This window comes from Sminthopsis crassicaudata, chromosome 5 (genome assembly GCF_048593235.1).
Source record: "Sminthopsis crassicaudata isolate SCR6 chromosome 5, ASM4859323v1, whole genome shotgun sequence".
Lineage (NCBI taxonomy): Eukaryota > Metazoa > Chordata > Mammalia > Dasyuromorphia > Dasyuridae > Sminthopsis > Sminthopsis crassicaudata.
In genome coordinates, this window is record NC_133621.1 from 275319679 (window position 1) to 275336698 (window position 17020).

Here is a 17020-nt window from a genome sequence, read left to right on the forward strand (position 1 = left end):
TGTGGGTGCCACCTATGGTTCCATCGGGCATTTTTTTCTCTCAACACCATTTCTTCGGTGATCCCATCAGCTGCCATGATTTCCCTCTTCATCTCTCTTTAAGTAACCTGTGGACACAATAATGCTATGAAATGCTATGAAAAGAGCACTGAATTTGGAATTGGAGGAACTGGGACAAATTTGGACCCTGACTTCTTAACTGTGTGATCTTATTTCTCTCTGGGACCCCATTTTCTCATCTGTAAAATGAGACAATTAGATGAAAATAAACTCTAAAAGTCCTGCCTAGCTCACATTTATAAGGGCATGAATTGAAAACCTAAACAAAAAGTGGTTGCTGTGGAAATGAAATGATAGGATCAGAACGATAGAGTGTCAACCCTGAAATCACAATTTGTTAGCGCCGATAAAATTCTCTTTCCTTTGCTGATACCCATCTCTTGTTGGTTTATATAAGAGCAAACTGGGCTATCTTTGCTCTCTAGGAAGTCCTATTGCAGCTCCCAGACAATCTATCCTGACTCTGAATTGTTGCCAACTAACTTGACCTTATGCATGAGTGAGTATGTGCTTTAAACTCTGCAAGAATCATGGGAGACATTGAAATGCAGAACAAACAGTGCTGGGGATTTCAGAGTCCTTCCCATTTTTGGTAACTTAAGTGACTCAGAAAGGGTTTTCCATCAGTCAGATTGTACCTTACATCTTGAGAGTTGCATTGGATGAATTTTATAGCAACAATTTGAAGACAGACATTTTGAGTTCTCTCTCATAAAAGTTAAACTGGGATAAAAAGAAGTCTGAGCAAGTCTTTACTCTTTAATTATTTTTCTTTAAACACTTAGGAAGTCTCTGCTATGTGCCAGTCATTGAATTCAATGGATATAGAGAAAAATGAAATGATTACTGTCCTCAAGGAGTTTATATTCCACAGCAACTTTCATTCTTCTGCAACACATATGCTCTATGAATGGGAATTATCACAATTATATTCCTATCTATTAAGTGAGTTGATATTTTGGCTTTGTGGTCCCCTGATATTTTTTAAAGTGTTTAGCATAGTACCTGGCATACTGTAGGCACTATATAAATGTTTACTCCCTTCCCTTCCCCTCATCTTTGGCATTTATTTGCTTATTAGAAGGGCTGGGTGAGGGTTTTCTTTTCTTTTCTTTCCTTTCCTTTTTTTTTTTTTTTTTGCAAATTATGAACCAGAGTGTTTCACTCTGATGACTGTAATACTTAGTGGTATTGCCTCTACATCTCTAGACATGACATGGGAGAGACATGTTGTTGCTTGCAAAGAGTAAGCGCTGATAGATCAAGAATGATTGACTGCTTGAGCTATTTCCAGGTGTGAGTGAGTGAGTGAGACAGAGAGGGTACTACAAAGCTTAGGGCTATCTCTAAGCCTGGAAGTCTGGGATTCTTCACACATACAACCCTGTGGGATTGCCCTGATTAGCCATAGGGCATATCCCAAGGTAAAAAGATTAGCCAAATCAAGCATCTATTAAGCACTTTGTGCACACACTCAAAAAACCCGTCTTTGGCTTCCAGGAATTCACAATTGCATGGAGGAGCCAACCCATAAATAACTATGTATAAACAAGATATGAACAGGATCAATTGGAGATAATCTCAGTATTAAGGGGGACCAGAATAGGCTGCTGGTCTTTAATCATTTCTTTATGTTCTCATTTGGAGTTTTCTTGACAGAAATACTGAAGTGGTTGGCCATTTCTTTCTGTCTCATTTTACAGATGAGGAAACTGAGGCAGATGGGGTTAAGTGACTTGCCCAGAGTCACACAAAATGTGTGTGTGTGAGGCTGAGCTTGAATTCAAGATGTCTTCATTATCTGGCTGCCCTAGTCTATATATAGAGAGATATTATATGCATCCCTATAAAACTCCCCTGAGGGGAGAAGGGACTGTGTCATTTTTCACCTGTGTATTGTCAGCATGGAACCTAGTACTTTGCATATACTTCAGTGTTTAGATATGTTATTATAGAGCCACAACCAATATTTTTCAGGCTTGGTACAAGCTTTGCAAGATCCTAGGGAAGAAGAAGAAAAAAAAAAAAGTGCTTCAAATCAACTTTTTAGGATGGGATAAAACAATGACTTTCATTTTTTTAGTTATGTATTTTCAGGATCTAGCATAGTACCTGGCACACAGCAGGCACTTAATAAGTGCTTGTTTGTTAATGAATTGACTGAGAAAAGAGGTACAGAGACCCCAGGACAATAGCTCTAAGAATCCAACAAGGCTATTCCAGAATGTGAGTAGATGAGTGGAGCTAGGGGGGGGGAAAGCTCACTTAGGAGTTATGACAGATAGGGGGAGAAAGTCTATGCCATTTTATGGCTTCCTAGTTTTATTCATTTAATAACTTTAAAACTGAAATGTTTTGGGGTTTTTTGCTATACATTCATTTCTAGTTTTATCTCTTCCTACACCCCTTTCTGTCAAAACTTTTTGTAACAAATTTAAACAGAAACAGAAAAAGTTTGAAAAATAAATCCACACTTTAACTTCATCTGACATTGTATATCATAATCCACACTTATGGTACCTCACTCTGCAATATTAGTTTCTTATTTAAATTAAGTATCGCATTTGCCTCAGTTTTCTTGTCTGTGAAATGAGCTGGAAAAGAAAATGACAAGCCACTCCATTATCTTTGCTAAGAAAACCCTAAAGGAGGTCACGAAGATTCAGAAGCAGCTGAAAAAAACAAAACAACAAAATTCTTTCCACCTGAGTTCTGAGTTCAGTTGTTTCTACATAGTTGAAGGAGTGGATGGGCTAAAAAGCATCCTATCAATCTCAGTGTCCTGGGAAAAAGCACCCCTATCCTCACCCTAATTATAGTTATGCTTTAATGGACCTTATGCTATGGGTATTTCTTCACAATCCACCACCTATGCATCCTCCACTTGTCCGCATTCTCCTAAGTTCAGCACAAACAACTGACCCAACATTTCTTTAGGTCCTTTGCTATGGTGAACATGTCATAACAAGAACTTAGTCTTTGCTAAATTTATATGATTTTTTTCCCCTGAGGCAGTTGGGGTTAAGTGACTTTTCTAATTTAATTGTTGAATTTAATTGACCACCTTTTGCCCTTTTTTTGCATCCCCAGAGCTTTGCCCAGTGCCTGGCACATAGTAGGCATTTAATACATATTTATTGGTTCATTTGATTGAATAATAATCATTGGGGAAAGGAACAAATGAAGGAGAAACTAGCAGATACTCAGAAAAAGAGACTGAGCCAGAGATAGACATAGAAAGAACCCCAAGACAGATTGACACAAACATATACCATCCCAAAGAGGGTACAACTCCACGATCTGTGCAAAGACAATCCAGCAAAGCCCACGCATCTGTCAGGCACAGGTAGGGCTGCCTATCCTGCTCTCTTTGTTTTTAGCTCTTCCATCTTTAGAATAAGGTTGCTAATCTGCCCCCTGCTTCCTACAGAAGGATGTTTTGAGGATTAATTATATTAAAAATAAAATAGGATCTCGAAAACTCTTCTAAGATAACAATTACACCTTGCACTTATAAAGAGCTTACTTATTATCATAAGAGTTAGATAGCAGCAGGGGAGGAGAGAGCTTGGGAAGGGGGTCGTTATCTCCTCACTTATCTGCCAAAGAAGCAAGCATCATCTGCCAGCTAAATTTCCTTTTCCCTCTTTGAAGATTTCTCTTCTAGTTATTTGCCATGTTCTTACTCTTTAAAAAAATTAGTGATGGGAAGGAGTCATGTGAGGGGAAGATTTCAGGGGTGGGGGGTGTTCAGCAGTGAAGAAGGGGGAAGGTTTGCTTGGTAATATAGATTTACAGGCAATTCATTATTTATTAAAACTGAAAGCAACAATGTTGAGGGAGAAAATGAATATGAAACTTTACATACATATATGGAAATGCAATCATTTCTGGCCTGGAAGGCAGTTGCGAGCAGTTTATGGAGATGAATTGCCTTCATGCCCTTTATTTTAAGAGAACTTCCTCCTAATGTATGACATATATTTTCTATCCTTGTTAGATTGCTGTCCTGCATAATGAAGGGAGAATTCCTACAGTATGATAGTCTGTCCCTGTAGATATAATATAAAGTAGCCCTGGTCCTTTGTTCACTGGATGCCAATTTTAAGATTCATTTTTAAAAATGGAAGGGGCTGGTTTTGCAATTTTGAAAGGGTTACAAGGCTTTATGTATAGAGGGTAGTATTTGGAATACAGAAGAATTGTAATCTTGGGCAAGTAATTTAACCTTTCTGAATCTGAGATAATCCTTTAAGTCTACAAGTTATATACTGGTTGTTCTTGATTGGTCTGGGACTGTACATTGTCTCCCACATTGGAATGTTAACTCTTTGAGAGAAGGAATTAGCAAATATTTTTTCCTCTTTCTTTTCTTTCCCAGGATTTAACATGGTGTCTGGCATATAGTAAATTGCCAATTATTGACTGACCAAAAAAAAAAATTACTGGTTATCAGTGTTCAAAATGATTTACTTTCATGATATTAAATGGTTCCATTAGCTCACAACAAGGAATCATACATAATAAAGCTATACAAGTGCCTTGCCAATTAAAACATAAGAAAGAGATGGAGAAAGCTTTAGTTTTTAAAATAGAAGACCTAGATTTAAATTCTGCCTCTTGTTATTTACCTTCCTAACTGTGTAATTCCAGCAAGTGACAATCTCTCTCTGGGCTTCAGTTTTGTCATCTATTAAATGAGGGACTGCTCTAGATAATCTTCTAAATCTATGATCCTAAAACATTATTCCGAGCACCAATATTTGTTTGAACACATGCACACAATTTTTTGCACATAGTAAACACTTAATGAATACTTAGAATTCTCCCAAAGCCTAACTTTGATGACTCCTGGAAAAAACCTCAGATCAATCAATATGAACTGGCATCTTTTAATTAACTAATTAATAATGATAATTATGGTGATGATAATGGTGATAATAATAGCTTTAAAAGTTTAAATAGCTCTTTATATGTTACCTCATCTTATCCTCACAACAACCCTGGGAAGTAAGGTTATATTATTATCCTCATTTTACAGATGTGGAAACTAAAACTTTGAGAGGTTAAATGACTTGGCTCAGACTCACACAGCTAGTAAAGTGTCCCTGGGAGAATTTGGACTCATGTACTCCTAATACTGAATTTAAAGCTTTATCTAATGTGCCCTTTTACTGCACCAGAGCTATTCATGGACATCATTGCCTGGCATTTTGGGTGATAAAGCATTTGAAAAGCCATTTCATTTTGGTAAGCTATCTAATGGTACACTAGTCTTATCTTGAGGAACTTCTGCTTTTTTCTGTTGTTGTTCCTTTTTCAAGAGGGCAAATGACACCAATGAGGCAATATCTTGATTTTTGGGTGAATTGGATTTAAGTGAGACGGAGTTGTACAAAGGCATAGCCTCATTCTCTCTTCCAGTCATTCAAGTCCAGTGGAATGTCCCAGGATACACACTGCAAAAGCCCTGCTTTTTGACCTGCAATATGACTACTTTTGAACCAATCCTCATGGTAGGATTGTGTGAACAATAGGGAAGCAAATGCCAGCTCCACCTTTGCCCCTTACTGACTCTATAAGGAATAATACTGCTTTTGAGCAAATTTCTTCCTTCCTTCCCTCCTTCCCTCTTTCCTTCCTTTCTTCATTCTTTTGTTCGTTCATTCGTTCCTTTCTTCCTTCCTTGCTTCCTTCTCACTTTCCTTCCTTTCTCAACCTATGTCCATGAAATCAAAGATCCTTTTTGCAAATATTATAGAAAAAGTGTGAAATTCCATTTAACTCCAGTGGTCTGGAGAAAATAATGGCATCAACATTTTCAATTGTTCCAATCTCATGAGATATAGTAAATTTGTGATTGAATTAATTGCATTAATTAAATACTTAAAGTTTGGTTCTCTTTGTTTACATGGTAGAACTGTTTCTCCCCTTAGAATGAACCAAGGGAAGGGGGTTTTCATCAATGAGAAAAAAGTAGGGTGTGGACTTTATGGGAAGGATTATGATCAGGGTAAATGTTGGATTTCAATATTTGGGGGATCAAGAATGATACTTATATGTGCATTCCCTCCACTGACATAGATAACAACCTGATGAGTCCCTGAGGAGCAAATCATTCATCATCTAGTGACCTGTCTGTCCTTGAAAGGGAAAACCCTTCCTACTTAAGCTGGCTGGCTCTGGATACCTTAAAGCCTTCATAACATTCCAGGGGTGCCTTTGTTACTAAGATGGAGTCAACTTTGGAAGCTTTGAAAGGCTGTTTTAAAGATCAAGTCATAGATCCATTGGCATAAGGGCTCTTAAAGATTATCTTGACCAATGATTTTTCATTATTTTCTGGGTGATGAACAGAGTCTGACAAAGCATATATGAGCAGTACTAGAGAACTGAACTAAATAGACATCGACTTGTAATTATTTCAAATTAATTTCTTTTAAAAAATTAGGGATATTTGTTTTCCAAATCATTTATTTAGCAGGATAGCATCATTCAGTGTGTTTCTGAAGGTATTTTGCTTTCCTTTCAGGAAAAGTCAGAAATAGGGGATGGTAGTTGAGATCTAAAAATAAATCTAATTTGTAACCACTTTTGCATGCAGAATCAAAGCAGTGCATTGCCTCAGCTTAATAAAAGTTGTTTATCAAAAACATTAATTTTTAAAAAAAAATGTTCTTGGGTAATCCTCAGAATCATGGTTAAAACCACAGAATAAAATTCCTGGAATTGCAAAGGAAAGTTAGTGAAATAAGGAAGTGATTTTCTCTCCTGAGATAGACGTCAGGTTAGAATCCCTGATCTGAACCCATTCCCCAACATTTTATAAATGAGGGGTTAGCTGCTACTATTAATTTGTATCACTTGAAACCAACTCTGTGACCTCATTTGAGTTTTCTTGGCAAAGATACTAGAGTAATTTGCTATTTCCCTCTCCTGTTCATTTTACTGATGAGTAAACTGAGGCAAACATGGTTAAATGACTTGTCCAGGATCACATAGCTAGTAAATGTCTAAGGCCAGATTTGAACTCAGGAAGAGGGTCAGTTACTGCCTCTGAGTCCAGCACTCTATGCACTGCACCATGAAGGCTTAGAGACTTTTGCTAATAGTCATACATGTTGTAAACATGAGAGGCTGGATTTTAAATCAAGGTCCTCTGGCTCATAACCTAGTGTTCTTTTCACTGGGCCATGCTTTTTCATTGGCGTAATCGCTGACTACTAATAGTAAAGAACATTTACATGACACTTTAAAGTTTTCAGAGTGCTTCTCAATCATTTCATTTGAGTTTTATAATCATGCTATGAAGTAGCAGGTAATATAATTTTTTATTATCCCCATTTTACAGATGAAGAAACTGCAGCTCAGAAAAATGAAATGATCACTCAAGCTCACATCGTTAATAAATGACAGAAGTCAGATTTGAACCCAGAATTTCCTTGATTCCCAAAGTTCTTTGATTTATCCTTTTTATCTACCTTTACCCATTAACCTGGCATTGAAATTGAAGTAGGGAGGGTCATATTTCATTCTGGTAAGAATAAGCTTTAGTTCTGAAAAAAAATCAATCTGAGGCTAGATTGTTTTAGATCCTTGAATAAAAATGACTGGGGCTGCTGTGTCTAAAAGTGCAGTGCTCAGTTTCCATATCTGTCAACAAGAGAGTAGTTTCCCTCTGTTGCACTGCCAAAAGGTTGTTAGCAATTCCCTCACCCTAAGTCATCTTTTATCTGAGGATAAAATAAAATCGAGATGCAATTAATGAAGAGCTCTTTTAATACCTAAAATAAGTCCCTTGACTCCAGTTCTTATACCTACTCTCTGAGTGAAAAAGCTATGATAAACACACAACATGTAAATGAGTAAAATTCGCTCCTTCTTTTGTAAAGACCAGTTGAATTTTTTCTTACATTCATAGAGCTTACAATCCAATTGTAAACTATCTCACCTAGAGTTATCCCTTCTTTTTTCTTTCCTTTGTTTTTTTGTGAGAGGCAACTAGGAAATGTTATTCCTTCTGACTAGATATTTTCCCAGGACTATTATTTGAGAAATTTAACAAACATTTATTGAGAGTTTACCATGTGCCAGGCCCTTTGCTTCATAAAATAGCAAATACTGCATTTACTTCAATGCTTCAAGGATTTGGCCACTGGGTTCTTTCCACTGATAGATGTCATAGTTGATAGTGGTTATCAGTTGCCACAGTTCATTGCCTGATGCTCAACTTTTGGGAGATAAGATTTTCACTTAGCTAGAATTGGCCTAAGACCACATTTCCAAACCAAAACCTCTCGGATTTGCTTCTGGGCCTATGTGCTTTGGGCAAACCTTTATAGAATGCATAGTTTTCTGCATTAGATTTTAAAAATCTAGCTCTAGAAAATAACCTTAATGGTATGGAGCACTGGAGAATAGAACTGAATAGATTTTGATTTGAAATTATCCCAAATTAATTGCTTTTGATTGTAAGGATGTTTGTTCTCCAAGTCATTTATTTAGCAAAATAAAATTATTCATTATGCTTTCTGAAGTCATTTTGCTTTCGGAAAACTCATAAATAGGAAATGGTGGTTGAGATCTCCTAAAAATATACCTGAGGGCAGGTAATTCAGTGGATAGAGTGCTGGAACTGGAACCAAGAAAATCTGAGTTCAAATTTTCCCTTGGACACTGCTGTATGACTCTGCTCAAGTCATTTAACCTTTACTTTAAATGCACTAAAGAAGGAAATGGCAAACCAGCCCAGTATGTTTGCCAAGACAACTCCATGGAAACTATTGCCATCCTATGGTCCATAGGCTCATGAAGAGTCAGACATGACTGAAAGACTGAAAAACACCAACAATACATTAAAATCTCACGCAGAATGAAAAACATAGCCCCTACTTAAGAAACGTTATTTCTTAGACTCATTATTTCTTTTGGAAAGTTTGATGTCTTTTCCTCCCCCTGAATAAATGTAGATCATTAAAACACCTTAAAACCTTTTTATTCAACTTGTAAAAATTTGATGGGTATAAACAATTTGTTCTATGCTGTTAATTCAAGAACAAAAGCAGACATACTCATGAATAGGTAGAAAGACTGTTAATAGCTTCAGCAAATAGACTGAGGAAGCCAAAGACTCAGAGTACTTACCCTTTATGGTAAGGATGGAGGCAAGGATGAGATCTGTTTAATATCAAAGAAGAAAAACAAAGTGACACTCTTTGTTTTATAGGAAAACAAGCCAGTTGAATTACTCTTAGTATCATCGGAGTATACATTTAGAACTGGAAAGGTCATGTGTTTATTTTATACATAAGGATACTCAGGGTCAGATAGTAATCTGGATTCTACAAGTTTTCCCTTTCACGTTACTGGGGATAACCAGTTACTAAGATGTGAAATCTAGCTGAGGAGCTGGGTCCAGACTTTCACTAGTGGTATGATTTTAGACAAGCCACCTGTATGAAACTGTTTCCTCATTTATAAATAAGGATAATAATCAATATATACCTTTGAAAACCGTCATTTTGGCTCAGAAGGGTTTATGCTTGAACTACAAATTGAAATTAATATACATTTTGTATTTGACTGCCTCATTAGATTTATGAGAGGAGCGAATGAAATAACCTTTGTATTATTGTAGTTACTATAAATGATTGGGTTTTTGTTTGTCTATTTTTGCCACTTGGATATATGATTTATTTCATCAGTGTAGGGAGAAATTTTCTTAACCAAAGCATTTTTCTTGACTCGTCTTCTCTGATACATTCTGAGTTTCCTGGGAGTAGTCAGCGATGAGGAGCATTGCCCATCATCCCATGGACATTAGTAAATGTCAGAGGCAAGATTTGAATTCCTTTCTCTCTGACTCCAAGGTTTACTTTCTAATCCATTATACCATGTTTCCTTCCCAGCTTTCTATTAAGTGCTTCCAAATAAATTTCAAATTCCTTAGCCTGGTATTCTAGGCCAATTTCATGGCCTCCTGATTTTTCACATTGACATAAAGGTTATAATTTTTAAAGTTTGAAGTCACCTCTTCAGTTTACACATGACGTAACTGAGGTTTAACAAGAATAAATGGCTTTACCTTGTCTAAGTTCATACAGGTAGAAAGTGGAAAGCCCAGGATTCAAACCTAGGACCTCTGAACTTTACACTCATGGTTTTTTCCCAGAGTACCACACTGAATCATACAACATAATCAAAGATATCAATCAAAGCCTGATCTCTCTGGTGTTTTCTGTTTCAAAGATCTAGAGTTGATGGGTCCTCAGCATAGCCTGACAAATGAGCAGCAGCCTATACCCCCACCCTCACCCCTTACTCCATCCCCAACATGCAAGGGATGAATATTCATCGCTTAGGGGAAAAATACTCAAGGAGACTCTATTCCCAAAGTTCCATGGCCCTGCTCAGACAATGCCCTACCTGTTCCCACTCTCCTGGATTCTGGCATTTGGCACAGACAGGTGACTCAAAGCCAGCTTGTAAATGCCAGCAGGGAAAGCTGGGCTTCTTGCCTTCTATGTACTTCCAGCAGATCCAGGGCAGGAGAGGGGCCGATGGCATGAATTACTGACCAAATATGGTGTTTTCTCACTGAAGTAGCTAGACATATTGCCCTCTTTTCTGCAGGAGCATAAAGTGTGCCACAATTGAGTTCCAAACTACCTTTCTAGCCTTGTTTCACAGTAACTCTTAGTTGTATTATGAACAAGTTCTGTATTTTGTTACTTCCATGCCTTTGTTCATGGAAGTTCCTATACTTGGGATCCTGTCCGTCTTCTCACACCCTCAGTAAAACTATATCTTTATATTTATATATTGATATCCAAGTATGTATGTATTTATCTAACATTGGAGGGGGTTGACTAAATTTAGTACTTAATCTCTATGGGGAATTTCCAGTGTACAAATTTCCTCTATCAATGTACATCACTCTGTCAATTATAATGTATTATCTTAGACAGGTATTGAGAGATTAAATGACTTATCCAAAAGTTATATAGTCAGCAAGGTCAGAGGGAAGACTTAAAATCAGTTAAAAAATTTTTTTTTTGTTATTTCAAATCTGACAAAAAATACACACACACGACTACTTCCACATACAAAGAACAAAAAAGAGCATTATATATATAACCCCATATCTCTCTCTGGGAAAAAACCTTGCTTTAAAAATGTATTTAATACTGGAAATCCATCACTTTCTCTCTGAGAATATCTTGTATTTAAAATGTATTTAATATATTCAACAATTTGTTTCAAAGCTATCCTGTTTGTCAGTATCTCTCTCTAAACCTTCTTCCGATCTTTTCTATATATTATAGATCTTTAAGGGCTTAGCATCTTGATCATGACTGTAAGGGGGAAGGAGGGAAGAACTGATTTGATTGATGTTCATAATGTACTTTGACTCTTACTAATGACATCTCAAATTCATATGGTGTTTTAAGGTTGTACAACAGTTTTCCTCTACCCCCACTGAAAATTTTTTTCCCCTAATTATATGTAAAAAACAAAATTTTAAGATTTTTTTTTCAGTTTTGAGTTCCAAATTCTATCCCTTCTGCCCTCCCTTCCCTGCCCCCTTCCTGAGACGAAAGCAATCTGATATAGGTTATACATGTGCAGTCATGTAAAATATTTCCATAGTAAACATTTTGTGCAAGACAAACATAAAGGAAGATAGACAGAAAGAAAAAAAAATGGAAAGAAAGAAGGAAAGAAGGAAAGAAGGGAAGGAGGAAGGAAGAGAAAGAAAGAAAAAAGAGAAAGAAAAAGAAAGGAATGAAGGAAGAAAAAAGACAGAAATTGAAAAATAGTAAGCGTATGTCTGTATTCAGACAACATCAGTTTTTTCCCTGGAGACAGATAGCATGTTTCATCATGAGTCCTTTGGGATTGTCTAGGATCATTGTATTGCTGAGAATATGCCAAGTCATTCACAGTTCTTCATTTTTACTCTGTTCAATATTCTCCTGGTTCTTCTTACTTCACTTTGTATCAGTTCATGTAAATCTTTCCAGATACCCCCATATTACAGAAAACTCCCCAAAATCTAAGCCCTGAGAAGGGTTAAGTTTCTCCTCTAAAGTCACATAGAAAGCAAGAAATCTACTAGAATTTATGTCTAGCTCACTGGACCCCCCAACCATGTTTTTTCCACCACGCCATCAGTCTCCATTCAAGTCCTCGTTCAAAATCATATCTTCTGTGAAAGTTTCCCAGATCTTCTAGATTATGTATGATCTAGGGTGATGACTTTTTCCATGAATTTTCTTAGTATTTTGTTTGTATCTTGTATCGTGTTTTGTGTTGTGTTGTAGTTTTTGGGTACCTTACTTATCATCCTCTTGAGATACTTGAGAGCATGGAAAAATTGTTTCTATTATTTTTGTATCTTTTTTAATACCTTGCACACAGTAGGTCCTTAATAGTTGTAAGTTGAAAGGTAATATTAGATTTTTAATATACTTAATTATGTAAAGAGAAAATATCAGTGAATCATAGGATAAGATTATAGATTTAGAACTAGAAGTCATCTTAAAAACCCATTTTTATTTGACATAAGAGGAAATTGAGTCTAAGAGAAAATAAATGACTTAGTGTCACATAATAAGTATTGGAGGCAGGATTGAACCCAGGGTTTTCTACCTCTAAGTCTAGTACCTTATAAAAATGGCATCCTTCATCTAATACAATGAAAGAAAATTTTTTTAAAATTCATTTTTATCTTGATTTCAATTTCTGCCCACATATAAAATTTCAGTTAAATCTTTTTTTTTTTTTCAAATTATAGAAAAATACAAGGGAGCAGGTAGGTGGCACAGTGGATAGAGCACCAGCCTTGAATTCAGGAGGACCTGAGTTCAAATCTGGTCTCAGACACTTAACACTTCCTAGCTGTGTGACCCTGGGCAAGTCACTTAATGCCAGCCTCAGGGGGAAAAAAAAGAAAAAAAAAAAAAAAGAAAAATACTCATTTGAAAACTCTGCAGTTTTGGTTCAGGATGGATCAGATCTGAACCATGAATTGAAATCAGTGTATATCTTGCATATTTAAATAGCTGCTTCCTTCAGTAGTCATCACTGAAGAAACTGAGAAATATCAATATGTAAATAGTCAAATTTAAGCATGGATATTTTTCCAGCTAGTACAAACTAATTGCATCTATAAGTGATATGATGGATAAAAACTTTTTTGTCTGTGATATAGTGGGAAAATTTTGAATTTTCTGTTCTAATGATAACAACAGGTAATCAAAAATTAGATTTTCTTTAGATATGTGTGTTTTATCCTTATGAATATGGAGGAAAAAGTAAAATATTATAAAAGGTGAAATAAAATTATTATTAATCAATTTCTCAGGGTCTTTATAATACAATGACAGCATCATTGGCATACAATTGGAAAGGGTCTCACAAATCCCCTCTGTATACTTTATTGATGCCCAAAGTGATTAAGTGAGTTGCTCAAAGTCACACAGATAATATAACAGAAGAGCTGGCATTGGATCCCCAAGCTGTCTTCTCTTAACTCTAAGGCTCTTTCCTACATTGCCTTTGATCATAGCTGATGTTCATCATTTTGGACTGCCTTCTAAATCATAAAGAAAAATTTGAAAACACTTCAAATTAAAAAACATTCTAAGCACAACTGACTATATGCCTGATAGAAGTAGATGGCCTGGAATATATACCTATCTTGATAAGATCAAAGACTTCCTATAATATTAGCACAATTATTTGAAAATGTTCATTTTAAGATTGATAAATTAGTTTTTAACTGTTTTATTAATAAATCTAATTTGTATATATCTTGGAGTGATGGTTTTGTGATTTAGATGGGCCAACTGTCCTTGTAATAGGCAAATTATAAAGTTTTAAAAGTTAGATTTTTTAAAATTGATAATTTATGGATAGTATATAAGATAATCATTTTTTGATAATGATGTTTCATAAAGAATCCTCCCTTTGTAGATGATTGCAGGCAACATGGGATAGCAGAAATCTTTGCAAATCTTGAAGAACTATTTAAATTTGTCATTATTATCATAACCCAGTTTTATATGTATGTTTATATGTCTATTTTTCTGTAATTTCTTCATCTATAGGACTCTATCTGTAAATTACTTTTATTTTTCACAACATATGTGATAACAATGGCTGATATAGAATACTTCAATGTCTATAAAACCTTTTCATACAAGATCATGTTTGAGTCTCCAGATGGAGATTCTCCAGGCAAGATAATCCTCATTTTGTAGATGAGGAAAGTGAGATTGAGAGAAGTCAAGTATCTTGGCCATGGTCTCAATTCTAGTAAATATCTGAAAGAGGTTTAAAACTAAGGGCTTCTGAATGCCAAGTTCAGCATTTTATCCAATATGTCATATTGCAGTAAAATCATAATATTTTATAGAAATAAAAATACTGAACTCATATCATATAAATAGCACATGGGGAGAATCTTTAGAGATCATCTGGGCTTGGGATTCTTAACAACTGGGAGGTATGATGGATCTTTTTGAGTATACAGACCCTTTCTCATGTTTTTAGATGCCTAAAATAAATAGGATTACAAAGGAAACCAATTATATTAAAATTCAATTGTCAAAAAATATAAATATATAAGCATATGTATATCTATATTTATCATCTATCATCCTTCTATCCATTCAGCAATCAGTGCATCTTCTATATATTCAGCAATAAATCATCTCTCAAACTGTTTCTAGTCTATCATTCATCAGCTATCTATCTGTCTATACATTCATCTATTTATCTCTCTTTCCTATCTACCTATCATCTATTTATTCATCCATCCTTCTCTCTCTACCTCTCTTTATCTCATCTATGTATCCATCCAACTATTCATCCCTCTCCTCTCATACATACATCTATCTCTTATCTATCTACCTAGCACCTATCTATTTATCTACTCTTACATTCATCTCTTTCTACCTCTCTTTATCTTTCTCTCATCTCTCATCTTTCTATCTATCCATCCATCCAACTATTCATCATCCATCTCTCTTATTTCATATATTTTTATTTCTCTGTCTCTATATCTCTCTGTCCATCCAATCACTGATTCTAGGTTAAGACCTTAATCTAGTCCAATTCCCTCAGTTTACTGATGGAGTAAATGGAGCATACGGAGTCTCAAAAGAGTAAGATGTGTTCTCCAAGATTATATAGGAGGAAACAGCTGAAGCAGAACGTGGATTTTTTGAATCTAAGTCTTCTGATTCTCAATTCAATTGTACTTCTTACCACCCCACACTTTCTCACTAAGAACATCCCTCCAAATATTACAAGGTCCTATTCTGTGAGGAATGTCTAGTGGTTCCCCAATTTGACTTCAATGTGGCCTTTCCAGTTTTTGTGGCTTATTCGTTTAAAGCGACTTTAACAAAGCTACCATGAAGGAGTTCTCCCCCCACCCCACTCCAAGTAAATAAAATCTCATATTTGTTCTGTTACCCTAATAAGCTTAATAACAATAATCCACAAACATCTGCAATCATAAAATAAAACTTCATTACCATTTCAATACAGTTAATACAAATCCTCAGGTTAGCCAGTGCGCCAGCTGTGTCCGGGTGCTCTGCAGTACAAAGCAACAATTCATTCCAAATTACCACTCTGGGTGAGTGACTCTTTGTCGCTGGCTCCCATCCCAAATATTCCCGCTGTTCAGAGCTATTGTTGCTCTTCACTGGAAGCCTTTCATTTTCTGGGAAAGTTCAAAGGATTGTCACCATGGAGCCCTCTGGTAGGCTTCTAACTTCAGATTTTCTCATTTAGCTACCTTTTCTTTTCTTCAACATAGCATCCTCTGCCATAAGAAAGATCCAGATTCTCCCCTTCCCTTCTTTCCTTACTATCTGCTAAGAATTTCTGTAAACTCTTATCTCCTTCAAGTTCTTAGGAAGAGTGGCTGGATTGATGAATAGAGAGTCCAGCCATGACAACAAGAAGGACTAAGATGGAGAATGTGTGATCATTGTTCCTGTGTCCTAGGCAATAATAGCAAACATTTATATAGCACTTTGAGATTTACAAAAGGATCTCTCTTTCTCTCTTTCTGTATATCTATGTATCTATCTACCTACCTACCCATCTGTCTACCCATCTATTTGTCTGTCTATCTATCTATGTACCTATGTATCTATCTACCTTCCTTCCTACCTCTCTACTTTTCTGTTTGTCTGTCTGTCTATCTATCTATTTATCCATCTATCTTTCCCTCATTTGATTTGACAGGTACTCCTCTAAGATTATGATAGAGTAGAATAAGCTCTGGCCTTTGACCTCAAAGACCTAAATTAAATCCTATAACTTACATTCGCCATCTATATGACTTTGGGGTGGGACACTTAACCTTGCAGAGATTTCTTTCTTGAGATCCCTATGGATCCAGGGAACTTCCTCTGAAAGTGCCCTCCAAACATAAGAAGGTTGGACTTCTTGGTCTTTGAAGCCCCTTCCAGTTCTTTTTCTGAGTCCAAGGTCATTCAATGACAAAATCACAGATCCAGATCTGGAAAATGCCATAGAAGTCATCTTCTTTCAAAATGAGGAAATTAAAACCCAGAGAGGGCAATGAACTTGCAAATTTCATACAGCAAATTGGTGGCAAAGATCACAATACTAGACCTCGAAGGGACCTTGGAGACTATCAAATCCAATTCCCTCATTATACAGATGAGTAAACTAAAGTATAAGTAAATTAATGATTTGCATAAGATCACATTACTGAGTCAGAATTTGAACTCAGATTCTGTGACATCAAGCTCTTTCCACTAAGTCATTGCTGCATCCCAAATTGAATTTGAGGGGGAAAACTTCCACATAGGTACCTCTTTAGACTAATGAAATCACAATTCAGCACTAGAATAAATCCTAGTGGCTTTACAAATATCCCTTTGGATTGTGAGTCTACCAAAGTACTTGATTA